The sequence below is a fragment of the Octopus sinensis genome, linkage group LG4, assembly GCF_006345805.1.
Source record: "Octopus sinensis linkage group LG4, ASM634580v1, whole genome shotgun sequence".
Taxonomy (NCBI): domain Eukaryota; kingdom Metazoa; phylum Mollusca; class Cephalopoda; order Octopoda; family Octopodidae; genus Octopus; species Octopus sinensis.
Window position 1 is genome coordinate 59,134,803 of NC_043000.1, and position 27,804 is coordinate 59,162,606.

General features: G+C 37.3%; 1 protein-coding gene across 4 annotated transcripts in view; it reads right to left on the reverse strand.

The window, feature by feature from the left end:
- LOC115210853 (zinc finger protein 420-like) overlaps positions 1–27,804 on the reverse strand; it is a 47,679-nt gene that overhangs the window by 2,758 nt on the left and 17,117 nt on the right. The window contains exons 1-2 of one of the 4 annotated variants that reach the window (XM_036502013.1): positions 13,481–13,768; positions 10,256–10,385 (exon numbers count right to left, since the gene is read on the reverse strand). The gene's annotated coding sequence lies outside the window, so the exon portion shown is untranslated. Of the gene's footprint in view, positions 1–246; positions 361–10,255; positions 10,386–13,065; positions 13,085–13,480; positions 13,769–27,804 lie in introns of those variants that run through there. The other 3 variants (XM_036502015.1, XM_036502014.1, XM_029779610.2) reach the window with 3 other exon arrangements.

Sequence of the window (27,804 nt, forward strand, 5' to 3'; positions counted from 1 at the left end):
AAGGTGCACACACGAAAGGCTTTTCTTAACTTTTAACAGTGTTGTTTCTACTTTTCCTATGAAGTGGAAAACGTGTTGGATAAACAAGTTTTGCAGAAGTCACAACATTAAGTTGATATTCTTACATCAGTTAGTTGCTTTTGCTTAATGAAGCGATAGGGTGCATAACAGCATAGATCGCTCTTTTTGACAAGAAGCTGATCATCGTAGTAAAAAAAAGATAAAATCTTCAGGAACATTACTTACCTGAAGAGACAGAAAACCTTACGAGGTGCTTATCAAGTGGTAAAATAACTGTCACGTGTTAACGATAAGTTTATGAGAACTATGGAAGATCGAAGTTGACACAAGAGCTATTTTATTTTTTACTAGTTCTACACTATCAGAAATCTAAAGATATGTCTATATTTACCATTGTTATAAAATAAATCTTCTACATGGGATTTTTTTAAAAAGAAATTATATGTTTATTCTAAATTATGTTTAACATAGTAAATTTAATACGAAAACAGGTTCATAAAATGTCCATTGGTTTACGTTTTATCAGAAAGTCCAAAAGAAAATTTCAGAGATGGTTAAGCTTATGATTTTAAATTTCATTAAGACTTATAAAACAAGTATCGTTAACATTCTGGATTATGCTTATTGATTATACCAACTTGAACATATAAGAAATATTTTTTCCCTTATCATTATTTTTACTAAGCTGATCTTACTTTATTTCCATATGATAAATATTCATGGTTGAAGGAATAGGTCTAAATATATCAAAGTAGTTATTCAAGGCATTATGCTAATTTTTAGTAGGAGATACCATAGTCAACAGCTTTAAGCTAAACTGTATTTTTTTCTCCTTACGTGTAACTTATGGATGCTCCTGAATGTTTGTAATTGAAAACATCATTAAGAACAGGAAGGAGAGTAATCAGAAAAAAGGAAGTTTGTTTAAGCTTTTTGAAGCTGTGCAAAACAAGGATATGTTACTTCTTATGTTATGGGTATACTGTTACTGTTAGAAACAAGTGACATCTGACTGAACAATCTTATGATCAAAGATCCTTGAGCTCTGATCATTTCTTTTCTTTTTTTGTTGTTGTTAATATAAGAATACTCTGGCCAATGTGTCCTTTGTTCAAGATAGTAGGGAGTCATTTGAGTGAATTTGACAGCTATTTCTACCCAGCTAGGCAATACCATAGAAACTTCCTTGTTGGCTTATTCGTGGGTATATGAAAATATGTGAACAGCATCTCTGGAAGTGGCCAGTGGAGGTGTCAGATGTATTAAATAGGTGGTCAACAGGCTTACAGATATCCTGAGTATTGTAGTGGATATTAATGAAATTGCTGTAGTTAGTTAACCTCAGTCAGCCTGACCGTTCTATATTTTCTATATCTATGACATTGAGCTCTTATTGTCGTTTCTAAGGGAGATTTGAGAGCTATTTCTTGGTATTTGAATAGTTCGTTTCTTGCCAAGGCAGCCACGTAGCCAGCTGATTGCCCCTACTTTTGTGTTTAACTAAAAAAGCATAACTATGAAGAAATTGAAAAAAAAAAAAAATTGCTTGAACTGAAATCTCTTACGAGTTTAGTTTAAAAATACATAAGTTTTAAGAAATTGTTACTCTTACTACGATATTCTACCTTAGAATTAATTATTGCTAATATCAGTGCCCAAAAATAATTTATCACTACCGAAAAAGAGAACTGAAGCAATCATTGCTGAATTTCCAATCTGAAGTGGACAAAAGCCTTATGCTTATATTTTTCGTTTATTGTTTTGGTTTCCCCCCCCCCCACACACACATTTCTTGACGCCTAGCCTGGTCAAAACTTCTGATATATTTCATTATTTTCATTTTACTTGTTGCAATCTTTAAACTGAGGCCATACTGGGGCATCACCTCGAAGAATTTTTAGTCGAATGTACCGACTCCAATATTTTTTTTAATGCTTTTCAACAAGCACATAGTTAAGCCTAAAAGGTATTTCTACATGCTAGAGATAATAGCCAAATCTTTAAACATTATTTTTATATAATTTCAAATAAACATCGACCACGAGGCTGACGGTTTCTTCTCAACAATTCAATGATTTCCTTTTGCATTGTTGCTGAGGTGTAGATCGCAGTTTTTGGAATCGTGCTATAACATTCCATTAGCTTTGAGTCTTTCTCTAATGTGTAAAAAAGACCACAAGGCTGCGTGTCATCTTCCGAATAAAGATTCTTCATTTTTGTTTCCTCGAAAAGGCAATTCGTTTGCACAAAGGAAATGAACAATATCAACAATGGAACTGATATAATAACGGTTTTTGCTCAACTGATCATTTTGCAAGATTGAAGACAGAGATGTTGTGGATAAATGCTGTTGGCGTTCCTTCCATGTTAGCATAGCTTGGATAGGGGATGCAGAGTTTGCGTGTTTATTTAAACCTTTGCTTTTTTCTTTTGCGTGATGCCAATTAGAATATCCATCTATATATATAAAACTGTAGTTGTGTGAGTGTCTGTCCCCTTCGATTTAGATTCCTAACTACTCCCACATTTTGCTGTGCAGTTTAACCAAATTCGGGTATCTTATAGTCGTGATTCATATCGAGCCCGTCTGAGTATTAGCGCGCGTCTACGATGAGTCTACGATTTAAAAAATAATTTAACATAATTTTTTATTCCATTTTAATGCATAATTTTTCGTGTGTCGATGGCTGCGGAGTTGGCGTCCATGGTCACACCTGCACCTGTTTGCTTCTCCACCTTCTTCCCTCCCTCGTGAAGCTGTGGGGAAGGGAGTGTAAGGAAATCAACGTCGTAAAGCGTTGTCAAGGAGACCAGCGTTCTTTTAGAACAACGACTTCATGGCTTGAAGACACCAAAACAGAAATGGCTAAGAAAGCACGAATTGGCATCTATAAGGGAAGTAACTCTCTAAAAATGCTTATATAGTTATTTCCCTTACAAACCCGAGCAACGCCGGGCGATACTGCTAGTTTTTAATAAAACAATTATCAGCTTGAGCGGAAGTATTAAAGTGCCGACAAGCAAAACAAACAAGGCTTTCTTTGAAAGAGAATACTCTAACCATAAACGACCAGTATATCAGCTTGACGAAAAGTCACGTCTTTGTTTTCCATAAATTTTTGGATCAAACTTTGCTAGAACTGGTTGCACTGGTTGGCAGTCGACCTGTCCTATGAGGGTGTCAAAGACGTGGCAAGACCGCCCTTGAGCTGCGAAACTTTTGTTTATATGAATCAGCAATAATTGCTTCAGTTCTCTTTTTCTGTAGGGATTCATTATTTTTGGGAACTGAAATTAGCAATAAGGTAGAATATCGTAAGTGTAACAATTTCTTAAAATTTATGTATTTTAAAACTAAACTCGTAAGAGATTTCAGTTCAAGCAATTTTTTCATAGTTATGCTTTTTTTAGTTAAACACAAAATAATTTCAGTATAAACTTTGTTTAAAGAGTAAGAAAAGTTATTCAGTGAAAGTTCTCACCTGAAAATCCTTTCTGAACGTATATTTTGGGAAATTTCAAAAATTTTATTTCCTTCTTCGCAAATAATAATCCTCTCTGACTAGTAGAAATAAAATGACCTTTTAATGTCTGCCTCTGTTCATATATATACTTGTGTAGTGATGCGTTTACTACCATAAATCTCTAACTACAGCAACAATTCTTCACATACTTTTCAACAGCAACAAGGACAATCACCACCACCACAACAACAATTGACCTAGCGTCAGCCACTCCTTAATTCAACACAACAGTTGATGACCGGGTCAGCAGCCAATTCTGCGACAAAAATTACAGCTACAACAAACACTTTGACCAGCTCTAATTTACCCACGTTTTCATATTATTAACTACTAAATCAAAAGAAATTCAATTTATAACAGCTTTAACGACTTCAGATATTGCTTATGAGAAAAAAGAAGGTGGCGACAATATATTATTTCAAAAGTGGATAAAACAGAAACTTATAATGGGGAGGGGGGGCCTGAGATTCTAACTGGGGGTGCTGAGCACCCCATAGACCCCCCCTCCCAGTGGCCACGTGCCTGTGCCAAGGTGATGTTTACAGACACAATCCTATTTTTTTCCTGTCTTCCCTTCCTTGGATCTTTCCTTTTCCTATGTTTCTGACGAAGAGCTCCGCTCAAAACGTTAAATCCTCCTTCTTTCTTTTCTTTCCTGAGCGTCCAATAACACTATACTTGTTCCACGTCCTCGCGTTGTTGTGTTTTCATGTTTGAATTAACTTATGTATATATATATATCAGGTCATCCCATAAGTTCTGTCTGATTTTACCTTTTTTAAAATTGAATGAAATTTAATAGTATTTTAGAATGTCTAACGGAATTAAAAATTATTTTTATGCATTTGTGTACATTTAAACTAATTAAATATTATTTTACAGAATAATAGAATTAAAATTTCTTTGATTTAAACCCTTTCTAACTTGGAAGTATCCAAAGAGCATTTAAGGCACATAACGCTTTATGAGTACAAAAAAGGAAACTGCAGCCAAAGTGGCTCGAAACATACACCCAGTTTATGGGAAAGAATGCTTGTATGAAAGGACTTGCAGAAGATGTTTTACAAAATTCAGAAGAGATTTCAGCCTTGAAGATGAAGATCAACCAGGATGTCCGGTTGAGTTTGATGATAAGCTTCTTGAGGCATTACTTGAAGAAAATCCTGCATTATCAGTTGAAGAATTGGCAATAAAGCTTAGTTCAAACCATACAACTATTCATTGTCATCTTCAACAACTTGGAAAATGGGTGCCTCATGAATTGTCCGAAAGCAACGGCAAAGCCCAAGTTGACATCTGCTCTTCTCTCCATTATCGCGAACTCATTTCACCTTTTTTGGATAGACTTGTGACTGGTGATGAAAAATGGATCTTCTATTGAAATGTTCAATGTCATAAACAGTGGTTTGGTAAAAGGGAAAAAGCTCAACCCCAACCCCAACCGAGAAGGGAACTTCATGGAAAAAAGGTTCTTCTCTCTATCTGGTGGGATTGCAAAAGAGTAATTCACTTTGAATTGTTACCACCTAATGCAACAATCAATGCTCAAGTCTACTGTCAACAATTAGAGCATTTGAACCAAGCTTTGAAGAAAAAAAGACCTGCTTTAGTGAATTGAAAAGGAGTGATGTTTCAAGACAATGTGTGACCCCACACTGCAAAGATCACATCACAGAAGATCGAAGAGCTTGGTTGGGAATAAATTCCTCATCCACTTAATTCTCCTGACCTTGCTCCTTCAGACTACAATTTGTTTTGTAGTTTACAGAATCATTTGGGGCACATAACTTTTGCAAGCTCAGAGGAGGTCGAAACTGACATTTCAAAGATCTTTGCTTCAAAACCAAAATAGTTTTACATTGATGGGATTAAAAAGCTTGTAAATAGATGGAAGGAAGTCATAGATAATCAGGGAAAGTACATTGATGATTAAATTTCAATTAAATATAACATTTGATCACTAGTTTTCTTTATTCAAAATTCAGACAGAACTTATGTGATGACCTATGTATGAATGTATGTATGTATATATGTACATACGTATGTAGTGCGTTTGTAATTATGTATGTATGTATTTTTTCTTCAGGAAGTTAAATGTTATGGCTGGTCATAAAGTGACCATTAGTTTCACATCTATAAAGTGCTTAACAGTATACATGACTTCTCTACTGCTAAGTGCTTTATAGTTGCAAAAGCAATAGTCACTTTATGACCGGCCATAACTTTAACTTCCTAAAAAATGTATTACAGCTCTAATGTGTGCTTCTTTTTTGGATATATGAACTACTGACAATATATATAATATTTATATATATAATATAATCTATATATACAGGGCTAGATGTAAGTCCGTTAATCGTTAATTAATGAAGTTAAAATTTTTGTTAACAATTTAACTTTTAAGTTAACTTCGAAAATCATTATCAGACTAATTAACTTCTATTACATTTAGCTTCTTTTAACTCAAGTCTGTTAATCCAAAAATTGTATAAAACCCAGTAAACGTTTAAAATTTTCTGTTGTTTTCAGATTGTCTTAGCATATTTAATATTGTATGCATCATTCTTTCAACCCCGATATAATGCCAATTATTATCATAAATAACTTGTAGGACCTCATTTGGCCCTGCCTGGATTTGAAACCAAAGCCACATGCTTGTTACTTGCAAAGACAGCGGGAAATTTCTTTGTCCTGTCAAGAGGGAACAGTGGTGATTGATGTGTTTCCACTTGATCCGTGACCTTGCTGAGCTGGATGTCAGAGAAAATATTGACTTCCATAAAGTGGAAAAAATAAATGGAAGGAAAAAAGTTGGTAAATATTTCAGTGTGAATGCAAATAGTTGATTCATGGGAGCAGGACATGCTAGAAATGTAGCCAAATTTTTCCTTTTCTGGAAAAAGGATTTGTTTACATGTGATTTCGATGTCACACTTGTTGAAACCATGCAGAATAAAAAAGACCCATGAAACAAAACCCCCTTGGTGGGAAACGTCAAAGTTCCCAGCACCCCTTCCACCTTTCTTTTCCAGAAAAAAGTGGCTTGCAGCAGGTTTGGAGTTCAGATAAGTTGAATGCACCTGAAAAAACTGTGGAAAAAAAAATTATTCCACACCGAGGTATGAAATATTTACTGAATGAATAAAATCTACCGAGATTATACCTGTATTTTAATTAATTCAAATTAATGTACCTCATCTTGAAAAGTGGCAAAATGTTTGTTAGTTGGGATAATTTTAGTAACAAATCAAACAGATAAGAGATAATTAAGAATTTCAGTTTTAGTATTTATCTATCATGTTATTGCTTTTACATATGTAAAAATTACCTGCCCATAAAAGTAAAATTTACTCAGCAAATTCAGCTAAAACTACATAACTATAAACCAGTGGTATATAAAGCACCCACTGACAAAATTTCAAATTTGTATGTAAAAAATTTACAAAGTTACATGCAAATATTGTGGACACCGTTCTTGAACCTGAACAATTCAAAATAACGTGAACAAATAAGCATTTGACAGATTAATATAAACACTAAAGATGTTTTTTAGGTGTTTTTTCTTACACACACATAACACGGCCTCACCTGGTTGGGACTACATGTGTTACTTTGACAGCATCATTCCATAAAATTTGTTTATGAGGAGAAAAATATTGAAAAATATCAATAGATGTGTGAGTGAGAAAGAAACAAGGAGGGAAGTTTTGGGATGTGCTAGAAACAACAGCCAGATCTCCCTTAAATCACACATTTTCCTCTGAAATTATTAGCAATTTTCTTTTAAACAGAAAATGTTTCTCTTACGGGTTTTAAGGGCATAGTGAAAAAAAAAAATGGCCCGAATAGTTTTGGACTGGGGTGCTGGGAGTAAAAAAAAAAAAAAAATTTCCAAATTCTTTTTTCATGTGAAAAGATACCTCCCATCATTCTGAAGACTTTGGTGAAAAACATTGGAAAAAATTCCTGTCAAGACAGAGAAATTCCAACTTATGTGGGCTGTCTGATCAGAAACTCTGTTTTCCAGAAATTTCCCCCCTCCCCTTCTAAAGATTTTGCCTACAAATTTCTATGTAATCGTAATTCACACCGTTTGAATTGTATTTGTATAAAATTTCATCAAAAAATACCTATTTTCCAGAAAGTTATGAGGGCGGAAAGGTCGGGTCCTGTGAATTTTCCAGAACTCCTCACCCCAACCCATCGGAAAATTTTTTCCAACAAATCTTTACATACACTCAATCTACAGGATATAAGCGATTATTTGGTGAAAGTTTCCTCTACACAATCAGGCAGTCCTCAAAGAATTTCTCTGAGTGCCAGAAAAACCATTGACTACTCTCAACCATTGCCCAAGAGGTGGAACACTGCTGTATACAGTTTATAGAGCTACATGCAAGAGCTGGGTGCCAGAAGAAAGCCGGTGGCAGATGAGCTGTCTTGAAAAGGATTTGACAGTATGAAGGCAGTGGATTGCAAGAATCACTAGAGCTTTGGTAAAAATATTTTTCAAGTCTTTTTCCTTCTCTTTTGCCTTTCAACTCTCTAGCGTTCATAAAACAAAGTAATAGTTAAGTACTGTGGTCGACATAATTGACTCGCCCCTACTTCGATCAAAATTGCTGGTCTTGTACCTAAATTAGAAACCATTGTTATTGACGTTATTATTACAGTATGAAGTGAGACATTATTATTACAGCATGAAACAATAGTAAACAAGACTAAAATATCTTACATGATGTGTTGTAATTGCTGTATATTTGAGTTCAACTCACATATCTTCAAGGTTAATAGAATATATGTCATCCATGTATTCATGTGCATTAAATTAAATGAAATTTTTCTTACATATTTGTGATATTGTTCATATGTAAGAAGCCATTATCACTTTGATATGATACTGATCAGGAAACAATATTAATGCTTCTATCATTATTCTGGTCCACAGTAGGATTGAATGTAGCATTGCAAAGCTAAGAAAAAATTAACTATACAGTTCTAATGCTGCTTATTATGGTAGGATATAGCCACCCATGGTACCATTTTATAGCTAGGTGACTTACATATTCAAATGTTTAGGCCATGTTTGCCAGCCAAGTTGATGCTGCAGTTTTTGCTTTTCTACTGTATGCAGTGAAAGCATATGGCATGATGGTTAGGGTGTTTGTCACATAATCATAAGGACATGGGTTCAGTTCCTGGATTGAGCGGTGCATTGTGTCCTTGAGCAAGACACTTCTTTTTCACATTGTTTCAGTCTGCTCAACTGAAATGAGTTCAAGCTGAGTGCTGGCGCATCCCTCTATTTCTCTGCTGTCACATCCTGGATGTTCTGTTGGGTCAAAGATGAAGAGCAGAGGAGGCATATAAAACAATTTGCAAAACTGTGGTACATGTTAACCAGTCATCATTTGTGAATGAGTTGGTAGCATGTACTATGCTTTCATTCATGAGTGATGGCTGCCTACACTGTTGTATGCATTAACACTGAATATTTTAGTTAACTTGAGAAAAAATAGTTGGTATCCATAGTTTTATGGACTCTTCTAAACTGGGGCATTTGTAAATGTAGATAATAGACTTCAGAGGATTGTGTGACACAGGTTCTTGACAGAGTTTAGTGATTTCACTTCACTTTCACCTTGTGATTTTAATATCCAACCTTGATAAACATGTTAGAGAAGTATGGGTTCTATTAGGCTGACTTTCCCAAACACATTAGCTGAATACAATCTTGAGTGATGTTTCAATAACTTTTAACAGCGCAGACTAACATCTCCTTCAGTTTTACTGTGAAATTTTGCATACCATAATATAATATGTGTTGTGTGTTCATTTGAGGAAATAATACAAGAAATGAACTTTTCCCTATGCTCATTGATGATTTGTTACACCAATTTATAGAAAAAGGGTAAGCTCCAGAGCACATTCAGATTAGTTGTTTGAGAATGTATTATGCACAACGTGATTGGATCTGTAATCCAAATTCCGTGCAATACTCAACCAATTTTCAACACTCACATGATAGTTAACATGACCAACCATTACAGATTACTATGCTGAGCCTATAAAAGTTGATCGTCTTCAATATGCCATAATAAAAATTGGCCTTGCTACAAACTCATTAAAACTTGAAAGACATAATCATTCCCTGTGGTATATCTAGATGAGATTAGAATAGATAATATTCACTTTGAATTGTTAAAGTTTTATATTTGGAAAAACATAAATAAAAGAGTTCTAGAAGGGTAAGGCTTTAGAGAAGGAAGTTTGTGAAAAGAGTTTTGAATCTGGAATTAATGTGGGGATGAAAGACAGGTGCATCAAGTGAAGGTGACACATAATTATGATGAGTTTAGAGGAACATAGACTTAATACAAAGATTGCAAAGGTTTTAGCTGTGTCGTATCAGTGAGTAGGTGTGATGTAATATTGTGACTTTTTTCCCCTCAGAGTTGATGAGGAAAAAACAACGAAAAATAAAAAGAAGTACTAGCTCAGAGTTTATTTTAAAAGAAAAATACAAACAGTTCTTTTCCATATACTGAAGATTTGGAAGATAATTTTAGCATATGAAGACGTAAATATTCTACTTTAAGGTTGAGATACATTTTTACTTATAAAAAACTTTCATAACTATCTTTATTTTTAAATGCTGAGCTTGCATGATAATTGTTACATGAAAATGGTAACACTTACTTAATACATACAAGTTTTAATAAGGCGTGAAAATAATTAATTTCTAAAGACATCTCCATTACTTGATACAATAGATATGCTAAAGATCTGAATCGACTCAACCTTTAATTGTATTCGCCTTGATTTTGGTGATGGCAAATCCTGGAAAAAACAAAAAAAACAAAAGTTTATGACGGACGATATTTTAGACAAGTTAAGGTAAAAATATACTCAAAAACACATAAAACCTTTAGCCTAAAGTCTGACCTCTGATCAATTCTACTATTATGATTCCTAACAGATTCATTTATTGTTTTACATCTCGATTTCGTTGTTGATTACAAATATAGCATCTTGTTTTTTAAATTTAAATGCCAATTTAAGAAACCATATCGGAACAATAATTAAGATAATCCCGGTTGATAAGTTAGATTTATCTCCCTTGGACCAAAAAATATATTTTGGTTTCCTTGATAACAGGTGGTGTTTATGGGTATCTATTTCTTAAAGACATGAGCCAATAACTCCATTACTGAATACAATAGATATAATGAAGATATGAATCGACTCATCCAGGTGGTGGTGATGGAAACACCAGTTTCCACCTGGCGTGACTTTTTAACTCTGCTATCTTTATCTTTTGCTTGTTTCAGTCATCAGAGTGCGGTCATGCTGGGGCACCACCTTGAAATTTTAGTCGAAGGAATGGACCCCAGTACTTATTCTTTAAAGCCTGGTATTTACTCTATCGTCCTCTTTGCCGAACCGCTAAGTTACTGGGACGTAAACACACCAATACCGGCTGTGAAGCGGTAGTGGGGGATAAAGATAGACACATATGACGGGCTTCTTTCAGTTTCCATTTACCAAGTTCACTCACGAGGCTTTGGTCGGCAAGAGGCTATAGTAGAAGACCACTTGCACAAGGCACCACGTAGTTAGACTGAACCCGGAACCATGTGGTTAGGAAGCAAGCTTTTTACAATACAACCACGTCTGCACTATATGCTGATAATGTATTTACTGACTTTATTATTTCTCTCTTCATTTTTTTTTACTGTAAATCATGTCTTTTTTCAATGAATTACTGCAAACATTCATATCAAGAAATTCAGGGTCGTGGACCTCCAGCTGTTCGACAGTAAGGATTCAGTTGTTCGATCTGAATTGATGCCTAAGTGGACGAGCATTCCACAGATACGTACACCCATGACGTAATCCTTCAGGCAGAATCAAGTTGTACAACTCAGAAAGTGTCTGTTAACCTGAAAAATGGCAATTGCCTAAAGTACCAAGCCAAGGGTTCAAACCAGAGACCTTATGGTTGCAAAGGGATTCTATACACATACACACAGTCACATAGCTATTCCCACTCCACAAGAAAATATTATCTTAATGAACATCTCAAAACATTCCTTTCTACTACAGGCACAAGGTCTGGAATTTTTGTGGGAGGAGGTAAGTCGATTACATCGACCCCAGTGCTCAACTGATGCTTATTTTATCGACCCACAGAGGGTTAAAGGCTAAGTCGGCTGAACTCAGAATGTAAAATCGCTAAGCATTTTGCCCGATGTGTGTGCTAACGATTCTGTCAGCTCGCCGATTTGTATGTTTTAGACAAAACGAATATCGGAGTCACAAGAAGAAAAAGGGGTAAAAAAAAAAAGGAAAAAAGAAAGAAAGAAACCCTCATAGATGGGGTTAATTTTTTGCCTTCCTCTTCCTGTAAATTTTCCGTTTTGATATTTTCAAAATTTTTTGTCGGAATTATGTTATGCACAATTTTGAAAAATCGTAATCTCAAATGTTTATACGTAAATCTGAAGAAGGAAGAGGAGACAAAGGAGGAGAGTAAGAAGAACAAAGTAATTTAAATTTGAAAAATTACAGGGTGGAGAGGCAGACAACCTTTCTCATTCTTTTTCTTTTCTTTTTTGATTCATAATATACGAAGCTAAAAACATACAGATTCCGAAAAACTTGGGAAACCCTTCCAAAGGTTTTGGCGCATTAGGTAGTTTCTTACTATACTATTGTATGGGAGTTCCTCTTATTTTAATAAATACCGTATTTGATGACATAAAAGACACACTTCAATCTGAGCAGAGCTTATTAAAAAAAGTTTTTAGCGCATTAAAGTTAGATCCAACTTAAGGCTGCGAGCAGGCAGAATCGTTAACGAGCCGGATAGAATGCCAAGTAGCATTTCGTCTGTCTTTACGTTCTGAGTACAAATTCCGTGAGGTTGACTTTGCCTTTCATCCTTTCGGGGTTGAATAAATAAGTAACTGTTGAGTACTGGGATCGATGTAATCAACTTACCCACTCACTCGAAATCGCTGCCCTTGTGCCAAAATTTGAAACCAGTGTAGGTCCAACTTCGCATTTATGGACCTGGGTGACTTTTATGAGACTTTTTTTTTTTTAAATGCATCTATGTGCCATCAAATACGGTAATTATCAAATTTGGATAGATTTTGACCGGTATTGATATTTTAAAACTCTCAATGTTATACAAATATCCAATTTAAAAATACTTTTCTGATTATTAAAAGTAGTAACGCTTGCAGAGAGCAAGTATTCCTGAAGTAATATTGTTGATTATTGTTAACAATAGCCTGTTGTCAACAAACATCAGTTATTCCTCCAGCTTCGACAAACGTGAAAGTTTTTGCAAAGGAGGAAGCCTTGTTACTAAGTTAGATAACGATGTTTTGTTTTTCCTTACCTAGTTTGAAAGACAATAAGATAAACCAACAAGTTTATTTAAACGAACATAATAATATTTATTTCTACACGCAGTTTTGTTTTATTTAATTGTTTTAAATATATTATTTACCTTTTGTGGTGAATATATATAATGCCCACGACGTCGGCATATGAAATATCTTAAGTGCCGTATATAAGGCAAGAACTGGGACACATCTGGTCATATAGACGCGGATAAATATTTAATATCTTTTAAGGGAAGATAGCGAAAAACGTGTTTCCCTATCTATCAATTGTTACATATTCAAAAGCAAAAACTACAATTGAATTAGATTTCTCTGCGATCATTCATCATAATTAGGAGAATTAACCACTGATGTTAGTCTGGGAGAGAATAGAATAGCTTTGCGACGGTATTAACAGCTTTCACTTTTGTCGTTCAAGTGTCTTATATTAGCGAAGAATATATAGATAAAAAACCCCAGCTCAAATCAGTACTAGAATACAATTATAATCATTATGTAAATAATTTAGAATTGTCTTACCAAAGAGTAAACCATTCCGGTATTATGAGTATAAATAGCATTGATCAATATTTCTTGTACGGAAAACCAGTAGTGAAATATTCGTTTCCGACTTTTAGTCTTTATTTCTAGATCAAACCATTTTAGTCAATACGATGAATTTTGTATTTAACTCATCTTGCTTTTCTTGGCAAGAATTATCATTAACAGTAGTGATTTTTGGGCGGACATAATGAAGTCAAAACCCCATCGACAAAAGTGAATGCTCTCCCACCATAATAATTACGAGTCCTGTTGTTTCTGAGTTTTAGACTTTTCTGACTATTTTATCGCTACACTATTTGTTACTCCAATTGCATCACCCATATTGTAAAGTTGTTAACCATACAATACGCACCATAACTTGAGTTTCAAGATGCATTTCTAATAATGCTGTTTAAGCTGGTAACATTTTCTAATCTTTTGCCAAAATTAAAGCTTAAATTAGAAAACATCGCGTGATTTTGTCAAATTTTACGTTATACTGGTCAAAATGGAAATTAATTTCGTTCGTTAATGAGAATTAAGCTCTGTACTCAAGAAGTTACTCCGTGGACTGTTTAGAGCAGTAGTTTTCAACTGGGGGTCCATGTAAGATTTTCTGGTTAAATCTTATGTGCAATACATTGCTCATACTTCTACAATACACGAAATATTTTAATTTTTTATACATTTCCTAATAATATTTCATTATAAAAATACAGTAGGACTTTTTTTTTATATGCAGAATGGCTAGAAATGTAGAGTAGGAATGAAAGGGATCCATAGACAAAAAATAGTTGAGAACCACTGGTTTCTAACAGTAGTTTCTAACCATAGATCTAACCAGCATGGTGCTAAAAATGGGACGACTCTTGGGTGTAAGGACAGAAAGATACTGATACGTTCGTAGATATTGTAGGGTTTAAAGAAACCTTAGAGGAAAATGTGACTGAGTATTCTTTTCTGCTCTAGGCACAAGGCCCGAAATTTTTGGGGAGGGGGCCAGTCGATTAGATCGACCCCAGTACGCAACTAGTACTTAATTTATCGACCCCGAAAGGATGAGAGGCAAAGTTGACCTCGGCAGAATTTGAACTCAGAATATAAAGACAGACGAAATACCAATTTCTTTATTGCCCACCGGGGGCCAAACATAGAAATGGACAGAACAACTGATGGGATCAGTAAAGCGATATGATTTTACATATAATGTGACTTTAAAAATTTGAATACAATATAAAAAATCGAATGGAATTAACAATGCAAGGACAATACAAATGAAGCGATGATCAGGCCACGCTCCGACCTCACAAGCCTCCATCTGTTATATAATCATCACAACAAACATGAACAATCAACGTCGCCCATTGTCTCCCTTGATAAAAGGACTTTCAGTTTGTTTCCCGCCAAAACAATTAACTTGTACAACAACGGCAGTCGAATAAAGTATCTTGTATCGTTAACACGTTGTTTCAGTCTCTCTCATATTCTTAATCTTTCATACTAAGTACTCACTACTTCCTTTAATACTCAATACATTATATATATATAACAACAACATGGTGTCAGAATACTAAAAGAACCCAAAATACAGAAACCAAAGGAAAAAAGAAGTTGAAATCATACTTCAAAGACGAAATGGAAAATTTACCGCATCCAAAAGACCTAGACTTTAATCAGGAAAATCTAGCCGCAGCATGGAAAAAGTGGAAAAAAGAATTCAATCTCTTTTTGATAGCAACAGAAAGTGACATGAAGCCAGACAAAGTAAAAACTTCAATGTTTTTAACTTGCATCGGTTCTAAAGGCCGAGATATCCATTCCACACTGGATTTCGATTCACCCGACGAAGAAATGAACCTTCAGACAGTAATCGAAAAATTCGATGCATATTGTGAACCCAGGAAAAACATAACTTTCCTAAGACACAAATTCTTCACATGTGGACAAGCGGAACATCAAAAATTCGATGAGTACGTAGTAGAGTTGCGCCAAAAGGCACAACAGTGCGAATTCGGCAACCTCACAGACAGTCTCACCAAAGATATTCTGATATGTGGAATCAGAGACATGAGATTAAGAGAAAGATTATTGAGAGAACCAAATTTAGACCTACAAAAAACAATTCAAGCAGGTCAGAGTGCAGAGCAAACACGACTCCAATCAAGGATGCTAAATGCCACATCCGAAACAAGAGATAACGAAATCTCGAGGGTATATAGTCAACACGACAGAAAAGCGCCAAAACTCAAATAACCCGCCATATGCAATCCAGACATCAAAACGAACAAGGCGGAAGTGACAGAAAGCCCGCGAAGTTTCAAGCGCCAAGTCAACACTACGTCACTAACTGTCACTATTGTGGTTATAATCACAAAAGAAATAAATGCCCAGCATTTCACAAGACATGTGAAAAATGCAAGAAACAAGGACACTATGCAAAAATGTGCAAATCAAGAAAATTTGTACATAAAGTAGAGATACATACCGACGATGAATCAGATGACGATACACATGTACTCGAAATGATCACTGCAAATAATTCCCGCGTGCACAAAATCGAAAAGTTCAAGACTCCAAAAGACATTTGGACGGTCGAACTAAAAGTGAACAACTCGAATGTAACATTCAAAATAGATACAGGAGCAGACGTAACCGTACTGCCATTCAGAGAATATAGAAATATAATTCCAAAACCACAACTGCAAAAAACTTCAACTCGATTATCAGCTTATAATAACACAGCTATAAAAGTGCTAGGAAAATGCACAGCAGTCATTAAATACAAAGAATTATCAAAGCAAATAAAATTCATTGTTGCAAAAACAAACTCGCACGCAGTTATAGATGCAAAGACAGCTAAAGATCTGAACCTAATTCAGAGAAATTCAAAAATAAATTCGTCGAACACAAACGACATATTAGAAAAATATGAAGACTGTTTCGGAGAAATCGGCACTTTGTCAATAACACATCATATCACAGTGGATCCACAAATAACTCCTGTAATTCATCCACCAAGATCGGTTCCTTTTTCTATAAAAGAAAAACTCAACAAAGAATTAAAAAGAATGACAGAATTAGATATCATAAAACCTGTTAGTGAACCTACAGACTGGGTAAATTCCCTAGTCATCGTTGAAAAAGCCAACGGAAAACTCCGACTCTGTTTAGACCCCAAGAATCTAAACAAAGCCATAAAAAGGCAACATTTCAAACTCCCTACAGCGGAGGACATTTTTGCACAAATGCATAACCCTAAATATTTTTCAAAACTCGATGCATCTAATGGATACTGGCAAATTCCAGTTGACGAAGAAAGCTCCCATCTTTTAACGTTCAACACACCTTTTGGAAGGTATCGCTTCACACGACGACCCCTTGGAATTCACAGCGCCAGTGAAGTTTTCCAAAAAGAAATTTCAAAAATAATAGAGGGCATAGAAGGAGCAAGAAATTCACAGGATGACATCATAATCTGGTCCAACACTTTAGAAGAACACACAAATAGACTACAACAAGTTTTCGATCGAATCCGAAAGCACGGATTAAAGTTAAATAAATCAAAGTGTATCTTCTATGAATCACAAATCAAGTACCTTGGGCATATATTAACCAGCGAAGGGATAAAACAAGATCCAACCAAAGTACAAGCAATCATTCACATGCCACTGCCAACAAGTAAAAAAGAATTACAAAGATTCCTAGGTATGACAAATTACCTATGTAAATTTTTATCTAATTACTCCGAAGTCACAGCACCATTGCGCCAGCTTCTACAGAGTGACACGTTATGGTCATTCGACAAACCACAAATCGAAGCAATAAAAAAGCTAAAAGAAATGATTACCAGAAAACCAGTGCTACAATTTTATGATCCAGATCTACCAATAAAAATAACTACAGATGCTAGTAAGCATGGGCTCGGAGCGATACTTGAGCAGAAACACAACGAAAGATGGCTACCTGTTTCGTTTGCATCTCGTGCAACAACTCAAGCGGAACAAAACTACTGTCCGATAGAGAGCGAAGCTCTCAGTATAGTTTTCGCATGCAAGAAATTTCATCAGTTTATATACGGAACTCATTTCAGAATCGAAAATGACCATAAACCGTTGAAGCAAATATTCAAAAAATCGATCACTAAATGCCCCCCCAGAATCCAAAGATTTCTACTAACATTACAAAGATATGATTTTGACCTAAACCACATACCTGGTAAAGAATCAATTGTTGCAGATACCCTATCACGTGCATACCTTGAGCAAAATACTCCAGAAGTATCAGACGAAGATATGAAATCGCACATTCATGCAGTAATAAAAATTACCCCATAACCGACACTAAATTAAAAGAGTATAAAGAAGCCACTGCAGACGACCCGTCTCTACAGACACTCGTCACATTTACAAGAACAGAATGGCCCCCAAAAGACAAAATACCAATAAACATCAAACCATTCGTATCTGTTCGTGATGAAATATCAATCGTCAATGGTCTCGTTCTAAAAGGTTCAAGAATAATTGTACCTAAGTCATTACGTAGAGAAGCTCTACAGGAAATACATACCGGACACATGGGTATCGAAAAATGCATAGAGAGAGCGAAGGAATGTATATACTGGCCCGGCATTAACGCTCAAATCAAAGACATGATTAACACATGCTCATACTGCATTGACTACAAAAATCAACAAGCAGCCGAACCACTAATAAATCATGAAATACCTACTACACCATGGACCAAAGTGGGTACAGACGTATTTCACCTGTCTGGAAATTCGTATGTCACAATTATTGACTATACAACAAGATTTTTTGATCTACACGAAATAAATGATTGCCAGTCAAAAACCGTAATCAAAAAATTAAAAGAAACTTTTGCTAAATTCGGAATTCCGCAAACAGTTGTAAGTGACAACGGTCCAGAATTCAATTCGGCTGAATTCAAAAAATTTGCATTTTCATCACACGAAGACAAGCCCGCATTATCATCAAGCGAATGGCATGGTTGAGAGAAATATACAGACAATAAAAAAGACGCAAAAAAAGGCATTCAAAAGTGACGAAGAACCTCAGTTAGCGCTCTTAGCATTACGCACGACTAAATTACAAAATGGTGCACCATCCCCTGCAAATCAAATAATGAATAGAACATTGCGAACAAATCTCCCAAACATACTACACGGCAAAATTGGTATCAGGCCTCACGAAAAGAAGAAATCAAACATTACAACAGAACTCCCAGAGTTAAAACCACACGACACGGTTAGAATTAAGTTTAACAACAATTGGTTTAGAAGGGGCAAAATAATTAAAAAACTAGAGCAACCTCGTTCATACTTAGTAATAACAGAGGAAGGTAATACAGTCAAACGAAATAGACAACATATTCTTAAAACAAACGAACACGTTCGCATAACAGAAGAATTAGATTATGAAAATATATTTCCTAAGTCAACAAACACGCATGAAAAAACAAAAACAGCACAACTACAGAATTCAACACTACAAAATAATAAAACCACAAAAAGTGGACGACGAATAATTATTCCCTGTAGATACAGATGATAATAAAAAAAAAAATAAATATAAAAAAAAAGGAAGATGTTATATAATCATCACAACAAACATGAACAATCAACGTCGCCCATTATCTCCCTTGATAAAAGGACTTTCAGTTTGTTTCCCGCCAAAACAATTAACTTGTACAACAACGGCAGTCAAATAAAGTATCTTGTATCGTTAACACGTTGTTTCAGTCTCTCTCATATTCTTAATCTTTCATACTAAGTACTCACTACTTCCTTTAATACTCAATACATTATATATATATAACAACAACACATCTACCGCTGGTACCTTTTTTCTTCTTTTTTTTCTGTCTATTCACACGGTTCCTTGCAAGCACAACACTTGTGCAACATGCTTCCATCTCCTTTGGAACGTACACTCCGACAGACATCTCTTCTCCAGCCACAGCTTCCTTTTCAAATGAAAAGAAAAAAATGATCGTAAATTGTGGCCAGAGATAAAGTTGCCTGTCTTAATTCCTTTTATCCTAGTCTTCCATACTGCCTCTTTTGATATTGCTACAACCGTGAGAAAACAATTCTTACCTTCATTCGTTAAAACTCCCGGTGTCAATTTTTATAATTGACTCAGTCTACAGCTGTACTCTTCCTTCGCCGGACAACAGGTGTTCAGCATAAGCCCACATTTCAGTTATCTTGGGACACTGAACAATAGCGTGAGGGACGGTTTCCCTGTCCCCACTCCGTATCTTGGACAGGTCGGCGACTGGCGCTTACCGTGTCTTGCGAGCTTATCCCAAATGGGCAAGGCACATCTGTAGCATTGCCAGGTTGAGGACTTTTGGAAATTGTCCAACGTTCTCAACCCGAATGTACGGTGAAACAGGCTATCCAGTTGAATAAACCCGAGTCCTAGAGTCGCCCCCAGGCCATCGTCGCATTCAGACTACCAACCCACTATCAAGTCACTGATACTGGATGTATGTTTTAATGGTTCATTCTTCATAGAGGAAAGCCTAAATATTTCCGACATTTTGTTTATCTCGTTTCCTGGTAAGTAAGAAGTCTATTTTGCTAGAATGTTAACCTGAATGGTAGGCGTTGAGGAGGCTGGCCGGTTTCATGAAGTTAGTGTTGCGTTCGGTAATTTGCATTACAGGACATTAAGAGCCTTGATCCTTCTTCATTACATGTACCATAACTATGACTTCCATATACATCAGAATAGGCAGGATGGTGTTGTTCAACATGTCTATTAAAGACACCAACCATGTTAACGAAGTTATTGTCATCTGTTTTTGAGGTAGTCTGCAAGAAGGTTCCATAGAAGCGATCCTTTTGCTAATCTCTTGATTTCAGTGCATATGCAGAGATCATCACTGCTGATGTTTGTCTACGACTAATCTAAGCTTAGTTATTCAGTCACATACGACTACCACAATTACTTTAGTAATTTCTCAGCCCAAAATATGCCTATTTCACCAACTCTAGTGCTGTTATCCACTCAGAAGAATTTGTACCAGTGTTCCTTGTCTATGGAGAATCTGATTGAGGTTCCCTCCATCTTGTTTCTTGTGCACAACATGCACCTAGTCACTTCTGCTCAAGAATCTCTACAACCTCTCTAGACTTATTTTTCATTGTGTTAATAAAGATAGTCGTCTTGAAGCTTTTCACTGAAGAATAAGAGGAAGTTTGTCTTGCGGTATTTGGGTTCGTAACAGAGTGACCAGCTATTGAAATTGACAGCTATATAGCTGTTAAGTATATGAAGGCAGAGAGAGAGCAACCGAACCGTCAGGGATAGTCGATGAGATGCTGAAAGTTATAGAGCAAAATAGGACATCACTCAATATAGCTACTACAATTAGGTACTACAAGGTTTTTTTTTCATCAAGGCGAGCTATGAAGATCCTGCTGTTTTCATAGGAAAATTAATATATAACCAATGACGACCCAAGCTCAATTATCAAATGATGGTGAACAACAACCAGCAGAATTTGTAATGTTTGTTGCTTTGATTCCGTATACCACTTTACGAAGGAATAAAGCTGGTTTCTTTTGTTACTTCTACGAATGAACATGCAAAATATATTATACAATGATATACATGTTTTTTTAGTAAAACCAAGGGTGACTTTAACCAATGTAAAACTCTGTTCTTCATAGTCGACGGTTTTTTAAAACTTGGGGTCGAGTAGCAGCCAAGAAACCAGTCTTCTTTCGGACTTGTTAGACTGTGTCACCTATGGGCACCTCTATATTTCTTTATTACCCACAAGGGGCGGAATACAGAGTGGGACAATACAGCCTGATTGGGGTCAGACACAATGATTATATAACTTTTAAAAATTTACATGATATAATGAAATCGAATGAAATACAACAAGGACAAAATACAAACATGAAATGAAGCAGAGAGATGGGTTACGCTCCGACCTCACGAGCCCCAATCTCCTACTGGAATCTTTGTATACAGGCTTATGACATGTTCACGAGGAATCTTTCATTCCTAGCACCCTCGTAACATGCAACCATCTTTCTTTGAATATTTTCTCTGGCAGGCATCTTCTCTCCAGCCTCACCTTCCTTTTAAGGTGGAAGATAAAAAATCTCACCAACCCGAGACCGGAAATGAAGTCGCCTGTCGCCAAACCTTTCATTCGCGTCTTCTATACCACCTCTTTCGCAATTGCTACTACTGTGACAAAACAATGCTTACCTTCTTTCGCGAGGAAATCCGGCGGTTCACTTTTTACAATTGACTCAGACGACAGCTGTACTCTTCTCGAACCTGACAGCAGATGTTCTGCATAAGCCCACACTGCAGACATTCCCGGAAACTGAACAATAGCGTGCAGGACAGTTTCCCTATCCTGCCCGCGTCTTGGACAGTCCGTAAGTCTAGATTGACCGTGTCGTGCGAGCTTATCCCGAACGTGTAAAGCTCCTCGGTAACATTTCCAGGCCAGGGATTTTTGGAAATTATCCAAACACCCCGGCCCGAACGTCCCTCAGAACAGACTGTCTAACTGGTTATCTCCGAGACCTAGTGTATTCCCAGCCTCTACCAACCTGCTATAGAAAGATGTGATGGTACCAAAACCGCTGGCATTACCCGAGCGACGGAACAGTAGGAGTGTTTTACGGCACTCCGTAAACCATGTACGGACACCAGGTACCGATGGTCAACCCTATCTAATGCTTTTGACTGGTCTAAATGGACCAAAGCCCCACCTTTGCCAGGATCACTACCAAACTCTTCTAAGGTATAGCATATATGATGGAGATTGTCCTGAATGCTTCTGCCGGGGACGGCACAGGTTTGTACCTTGCCGATCTGGACATTCGCAATCCGCGCCAATCTTTTTGCTCGTACCTTGGCCAAAATCTTCAACTCTGCGTTTAACAGAGTGAAGGCCTAAAGTTGTCTATCTTATCCCCCTCGTCTGGGCCCTTCCTGACCAGAGTTATCACTCCCCGGCGTACAGATTTGGGGATCAACCCATTCTGCTGCCAGTTCGCGTAAACACCGGCCACAATTTGCCCAAACAAGTCTGGCATACTTTTGTACAGTTCGTATGGAAAACCATCAAGTCCCGGAACCCTACCAACTTTGCAATCAGCTATAGCCTCTCTCACCTTCTCAGGTGTGATCGACCCTTCACAGCACTCAGCATCCTGCCCCGAGAGACGCAGCAGCCCGGTAAGGAAGTCCGAAAGGTCCAACCTACTATCCGGTCCATCGCCCTCCCGAAAAGCTGTGCAAAGTGCTCCTGAAAAGCATGACATCTCATCGGGCTCGTTCACAATCTCGCCTTGTAGGTTCTCCACAGATCGAATTGTGGAATCATTTCCACGTTGGGTTTCCACCATCTGGGCCCATCCATCGGCATTGATCCCCTCACTCCCCAATGCATGAAGTCTGGCCCTGATAATGCATCCCATGTGTTTGACCTCGAGGTGCTGGTTTAATTCCAGTCTCTTAGCCTTCACCCGAGCAGCACTACCAATCAACACGGCTTCCTCTAATTCCTTAACTAGTTTTAGTTCCCTCTTACGCTCTCTAGTCACTAAACCTATGCTATATCTAACAGACTCAAATTTAATGGCTCTTTTGAGGGCGTACCACCATTTATTATTAATGATGGTACCTGTTAAAGCTCTCTGTATCAATAACTTAATCCGGCTCCTGTACTTTTCAATCGCCAAAAGGGACTTATTGAGTCTCCAGTAACCGGATCCTCTATTCTGTAACTTATCTAGGTTCAGCTTACAAGTGACCAATTTATGATCATTGTAGCTGACCAAGTGGAACTGTAGACACTTAGCTATGGATTTATTTCTCTAATTAGAATCCTATCTATATAGGACTTAAAAGACTCGTCACCTCTTAACCATGTCCACACTGGGGTGTTCGGGAATTCAAGTCTGTATGGATCTACTAGCTGAAAGTGACATGGTAGATCCCGGAAGCCGGCATTCGGTACCCTATTTGAGTTCGAGCCAACATTATCTACGCGCTCATCGTGATTAGTGTTAAAGCCCCATAACAAAACTAATGAGTACGACGTAACAAGAAACTTCTCTAGGTTTCGGAAATACTCAGATTGACCATTATTGGAGGCGTAAATTGCCACCAGTCTGATTTTCTTACCGCAACTGAAAGTCAGGTCTAAGACGACCAGCCTACCTTCTGGGTCAGAAAAAATTGACTTCTCTGAAACCCGGTTTCTTTTTAGTAGGACCAATACCCACCCCACTCTCCGGCGGACCTGGAGAAATAAATTTCTCGTATTCGCTCAGGAGTGGGAGCAGACCGCTTGATCCCTTTAACTGGGTTTCAGTAGCAACAATGACATCCAAATTATGTGACCTGACGTCGTTTAAGAAGCGACCTTGCTTCCATCCCGCGGTCAGGCCACGCACATTTAAACATCCAACGTGAACTGCTATAAGCCTTACCTTAATTTACTGTGTCTTCGTTAAAAGGCGAAGGGTGGGGTGTTAAGTAAGCCATCGTACAGTTGGTCTGAAATATCCCACCTCATCGGGCCAACATCGTCCCGATAGTCATTTTTTAGAACGTTGTAAGACGTTCTGTCCACGTAATATATTTCGAACCCGTCTTTTACGTTTTTGTATTCAGTTCTTTTAATTTTTTTTGTTACATTTTATTCGGCTCATTAACCTCGAGTTTGAGGTTCGAATACAGTACTTCTTTTTCTCTTGTTTTTGATCTTTTTGCTTTTTCATGCTTTCTTTGATTTCATATTTCTTTTAATCTTCCTTTTGCTACCAGCTATCTCTCACTCCGTCTCTTCTTTATTTTCGCTCTGATTTTCTTCTTGTGTGTTTTCTTCCTCTATTTTTCCGTTTTCTGTAGTTTCGTCTTCCGAATCATCTTCGATGTTATTTTCTTTGTTCTCTTTTTCTTTTTCTTCTCCACTCTTGCATTCGGACCTAACATGGCTCTTCTTTCCACATTTAAAACATCTGGGTTTTCTACCCTCCACCATGACGACTAGCATTGTATCCATTATGACTATGACCTCTGGAATTTTTTCTAGGGTCATAGGTTCCGCTTGGATTAACATTTTTATTGTCTGGCCAAGCCAGACTTTGTCTTCTGTAACTTCCGCGGAAAGAAGTTTGATTTCTTCCTCCAAGTTGTACAGTACTGCCGCTACTAGCCACTCGGCGTTTATTTCTGGTGGTACACAGCTTATCTTTATTCTGGAGGTTCTCCTCCCCATATAAATAGCCAACAGTACCACCTCAACTGTTCGCAGCGGCTCCACAGAATATTTTTGTGCCTGTTCCACTGTCGACATTCTCACTTCAGCGGTTGCATATCTTTTTCCTTTGGCCAAATATTTGATGTCTTTCCATATAGGCCTTAAACATTTTTCTACGTTTTTGTCATTTACATAGTCAATTTTTTTTTTCAACGTTATACGTTTTGAAAACTATAGTCCTTTCGAGTGCATCTTTAATGATGCTATGAGGAGGGACCACCTTTATTTCGTTCCTTTCTTTCGTTAATAGCTCCAGGTGTGCCTTCAAATTGGTTGTATCAGTTTTCCTTGAGTTTCCTCCGGCGGCAGCCGCAAAGCTCCTTATTGGTTCCTCCCCAGTTGCAAGGCTGGGTTCATTAATATTCCTTCTGCTCACTACGAATCCTTACTCGTACTTGGCTCTGGAGATACACTCTTTACGCGTGTCAATACTTTCCATTGTGTAAAAAACACAAATAAACACAATAAAAAATTCCCTCGCACAGGGGAATTAAAACAGATTTTGCTTCACAACAAGCAATAAACAGTTCCCTTTTTTTTTCAAAATATAACAAATTTAACAATATCAATAGCAGCCACAAAATTTTACCTTCGCACGACCAAAAAAAACACACTTGTAACCACGAGGGAAAGTGTCACCTATGGGCAACTCTTTATTTTTTATTACCCATAAAGGGCTTACATAGAGGGGGACATCACAAACATTGGGGACACAAAACACACACACAAAAAAAAATACAGGAACGTATGATGAAAAATGAAAAATTGTAAAAATGAGAAATAAAAGCGATGTTAACGGCCCCATCCGATAACATCACTTACTTGTCCTTCTTCCCTATATCGGGATAAAAAAAAAACATGTAGTCCTCTAGTTTCGTCCCATGTTTTTCTTCCAGTTCATATCTCCTATTCGGTTCAATCGTTTTCCAAATTAAATCACAACTTTTTAAAAGTTTTTCTTTGAGTTCTTTTTCTTGGTCATCTGATATTACTATATCCATCAACCCCAACTCATTCCAGCTGTCTTGCAATTCCACCTTTCTCCAATCCCTCAATATTTCAAGTATTTCTTCCTTGTTTCTTACACCTAAAACATGGGGACGGGAATTTTTAAAGTTATCTTGTGTGGTTGTGTTTCTTTTTTGTTTTCTTGTTGGTGGGGAGCGGGTGGGCTCAGTGTCTGCAGGGAAAGGGTGGGCCACACAAGGTGCGGGTGGTGATGGGGTGGGTTGGGGTTCAGTACAGTTTATCTTTTTCTCCTTCTCGTCCTCCTTCTTCCCATGGATTCCCATTCTGTTGGTACCTCCTCCTCGACCACTTGCTTCTCTTCCGCTGTATTCTCTGTCTGCTCCTCTAACTCTCTTGCTGGTTCCTTTCTTGGTTCTTTTGTTGGGGGAGGACAGTTAGTTCTTATGTGGCCCTTCAAGCCGCATTTGTAACAACGATGAGCTCTGCCCTCCATCCATACTCTCATCATGATATTTCCCATTGTTATCGTCTCGGTCAGTTGTTCTAGTACTTCTAATTCTGCCCGGACACCCATCTCCAGCACTCCTCCTCTCCATCCTCCTTCGTCCGTCACCGTGGCATGAAGAATGTCTACTTTATCTTCATTGCCGCTGATAATGGTTGCCACAATCTACTCTCCGTCTATGTCTGGCGGTATTCCCTCCACCCTGATCCGGGTCGTCATTATTCCCAGATACGAGGGCAGAAGGAATACTTTCTCCGTCTTTATAGCCATTATTCTTGCAACTTTTTCGTACTTGAACTGCACAACCACGGTGCCGAACCCAATGCCTCTTGCGAGAAACGTTACCTCCTCTTCCATCGTTCTCAGTGCTTCCTCTTTCATTTCCATACCGACCAACTCTATTCTTATTTTTTCGTTAGCGAAGACTTTGTATGTAATAGTCTTTTCTCATACCAGTCTCTTCTTTTCCTTGGCGGCGACAATTCAACGTCACCGCCTACCTTTGTTAAAAATTCTCGATAGCCTGGCAACTTAGCCAGATCTACCTCCTTTTCCGTTGACTTCATCGCTCGCGCGTATGTTGCTTTTTCTCCCAGTTCTCTATCCAATTTCCTCACTGCCTTTGCCAGTTCCTCATCAGAGGTCGACAGTTCCGACTCACTGAGGCTCGAAAATACGTTATTCCTCGCCATTCCCCCCCTTAGGGAGGGGTAAACCGTTTTTTTTCTTGTCTGTCACCGACAGGCAAAATTCAACAATAACGATTAACAAAAATTAACAAACAAGAGGCAAAGCAATTACTCACAGGTTCGAAAAAACGACTACACAGTTCACCTATGGGCACCTCTCTTGTGTTTGACCACTCTTTCGCATTTATAACCTCTATTTTGGTAGAAACATCTGATACTTTCGATAATATGGGATGATATTGCTGCAAGATGATTGGCTCATATTCACGGAAGCTGCCTAATCTTTAGCTGCTAAACCTACACGGTTTCAAATCTAGGTCTCGCTAAAAATCCTTATTTTTCATCAACAACTTCAACAGATCAGTCAATAATTTATTCTAATATATTCTCTTTCATTGTTCATGACTTCTTGCCAATGTTACACAAGCTTGCAATGCCTTGACAGTAAAAATCATCAGGTTTTCACACGAAGAATTAATTGAACCACGTAGTCATTGAACAAACGTGTCGCAGATTGTTGGAGAGCAACTAAAATAGGTAATAATCTGAAGGCTTTACATCAAGAGAATAACGTCAAGAATACATCAAGAGAATACGGCAGAGCTCTTGAATAGCATTTTTGGTCAAATTATCGACATGAAGAAGTAGGCGCATTCCCCCCCCCTCCCACCTTGACAGCGGGTAAACAAGCTGGCTATACAAAGATAGAAGGAGTTACAAAACATTAAGGTGCACACACGTGACATTATCTCTTCCTCTTTCTGTACTGGAACCTCGAACTGTAAAGATGTGATCTAGCCTCTCTCAACACCCACCAGCTACCAGATAGG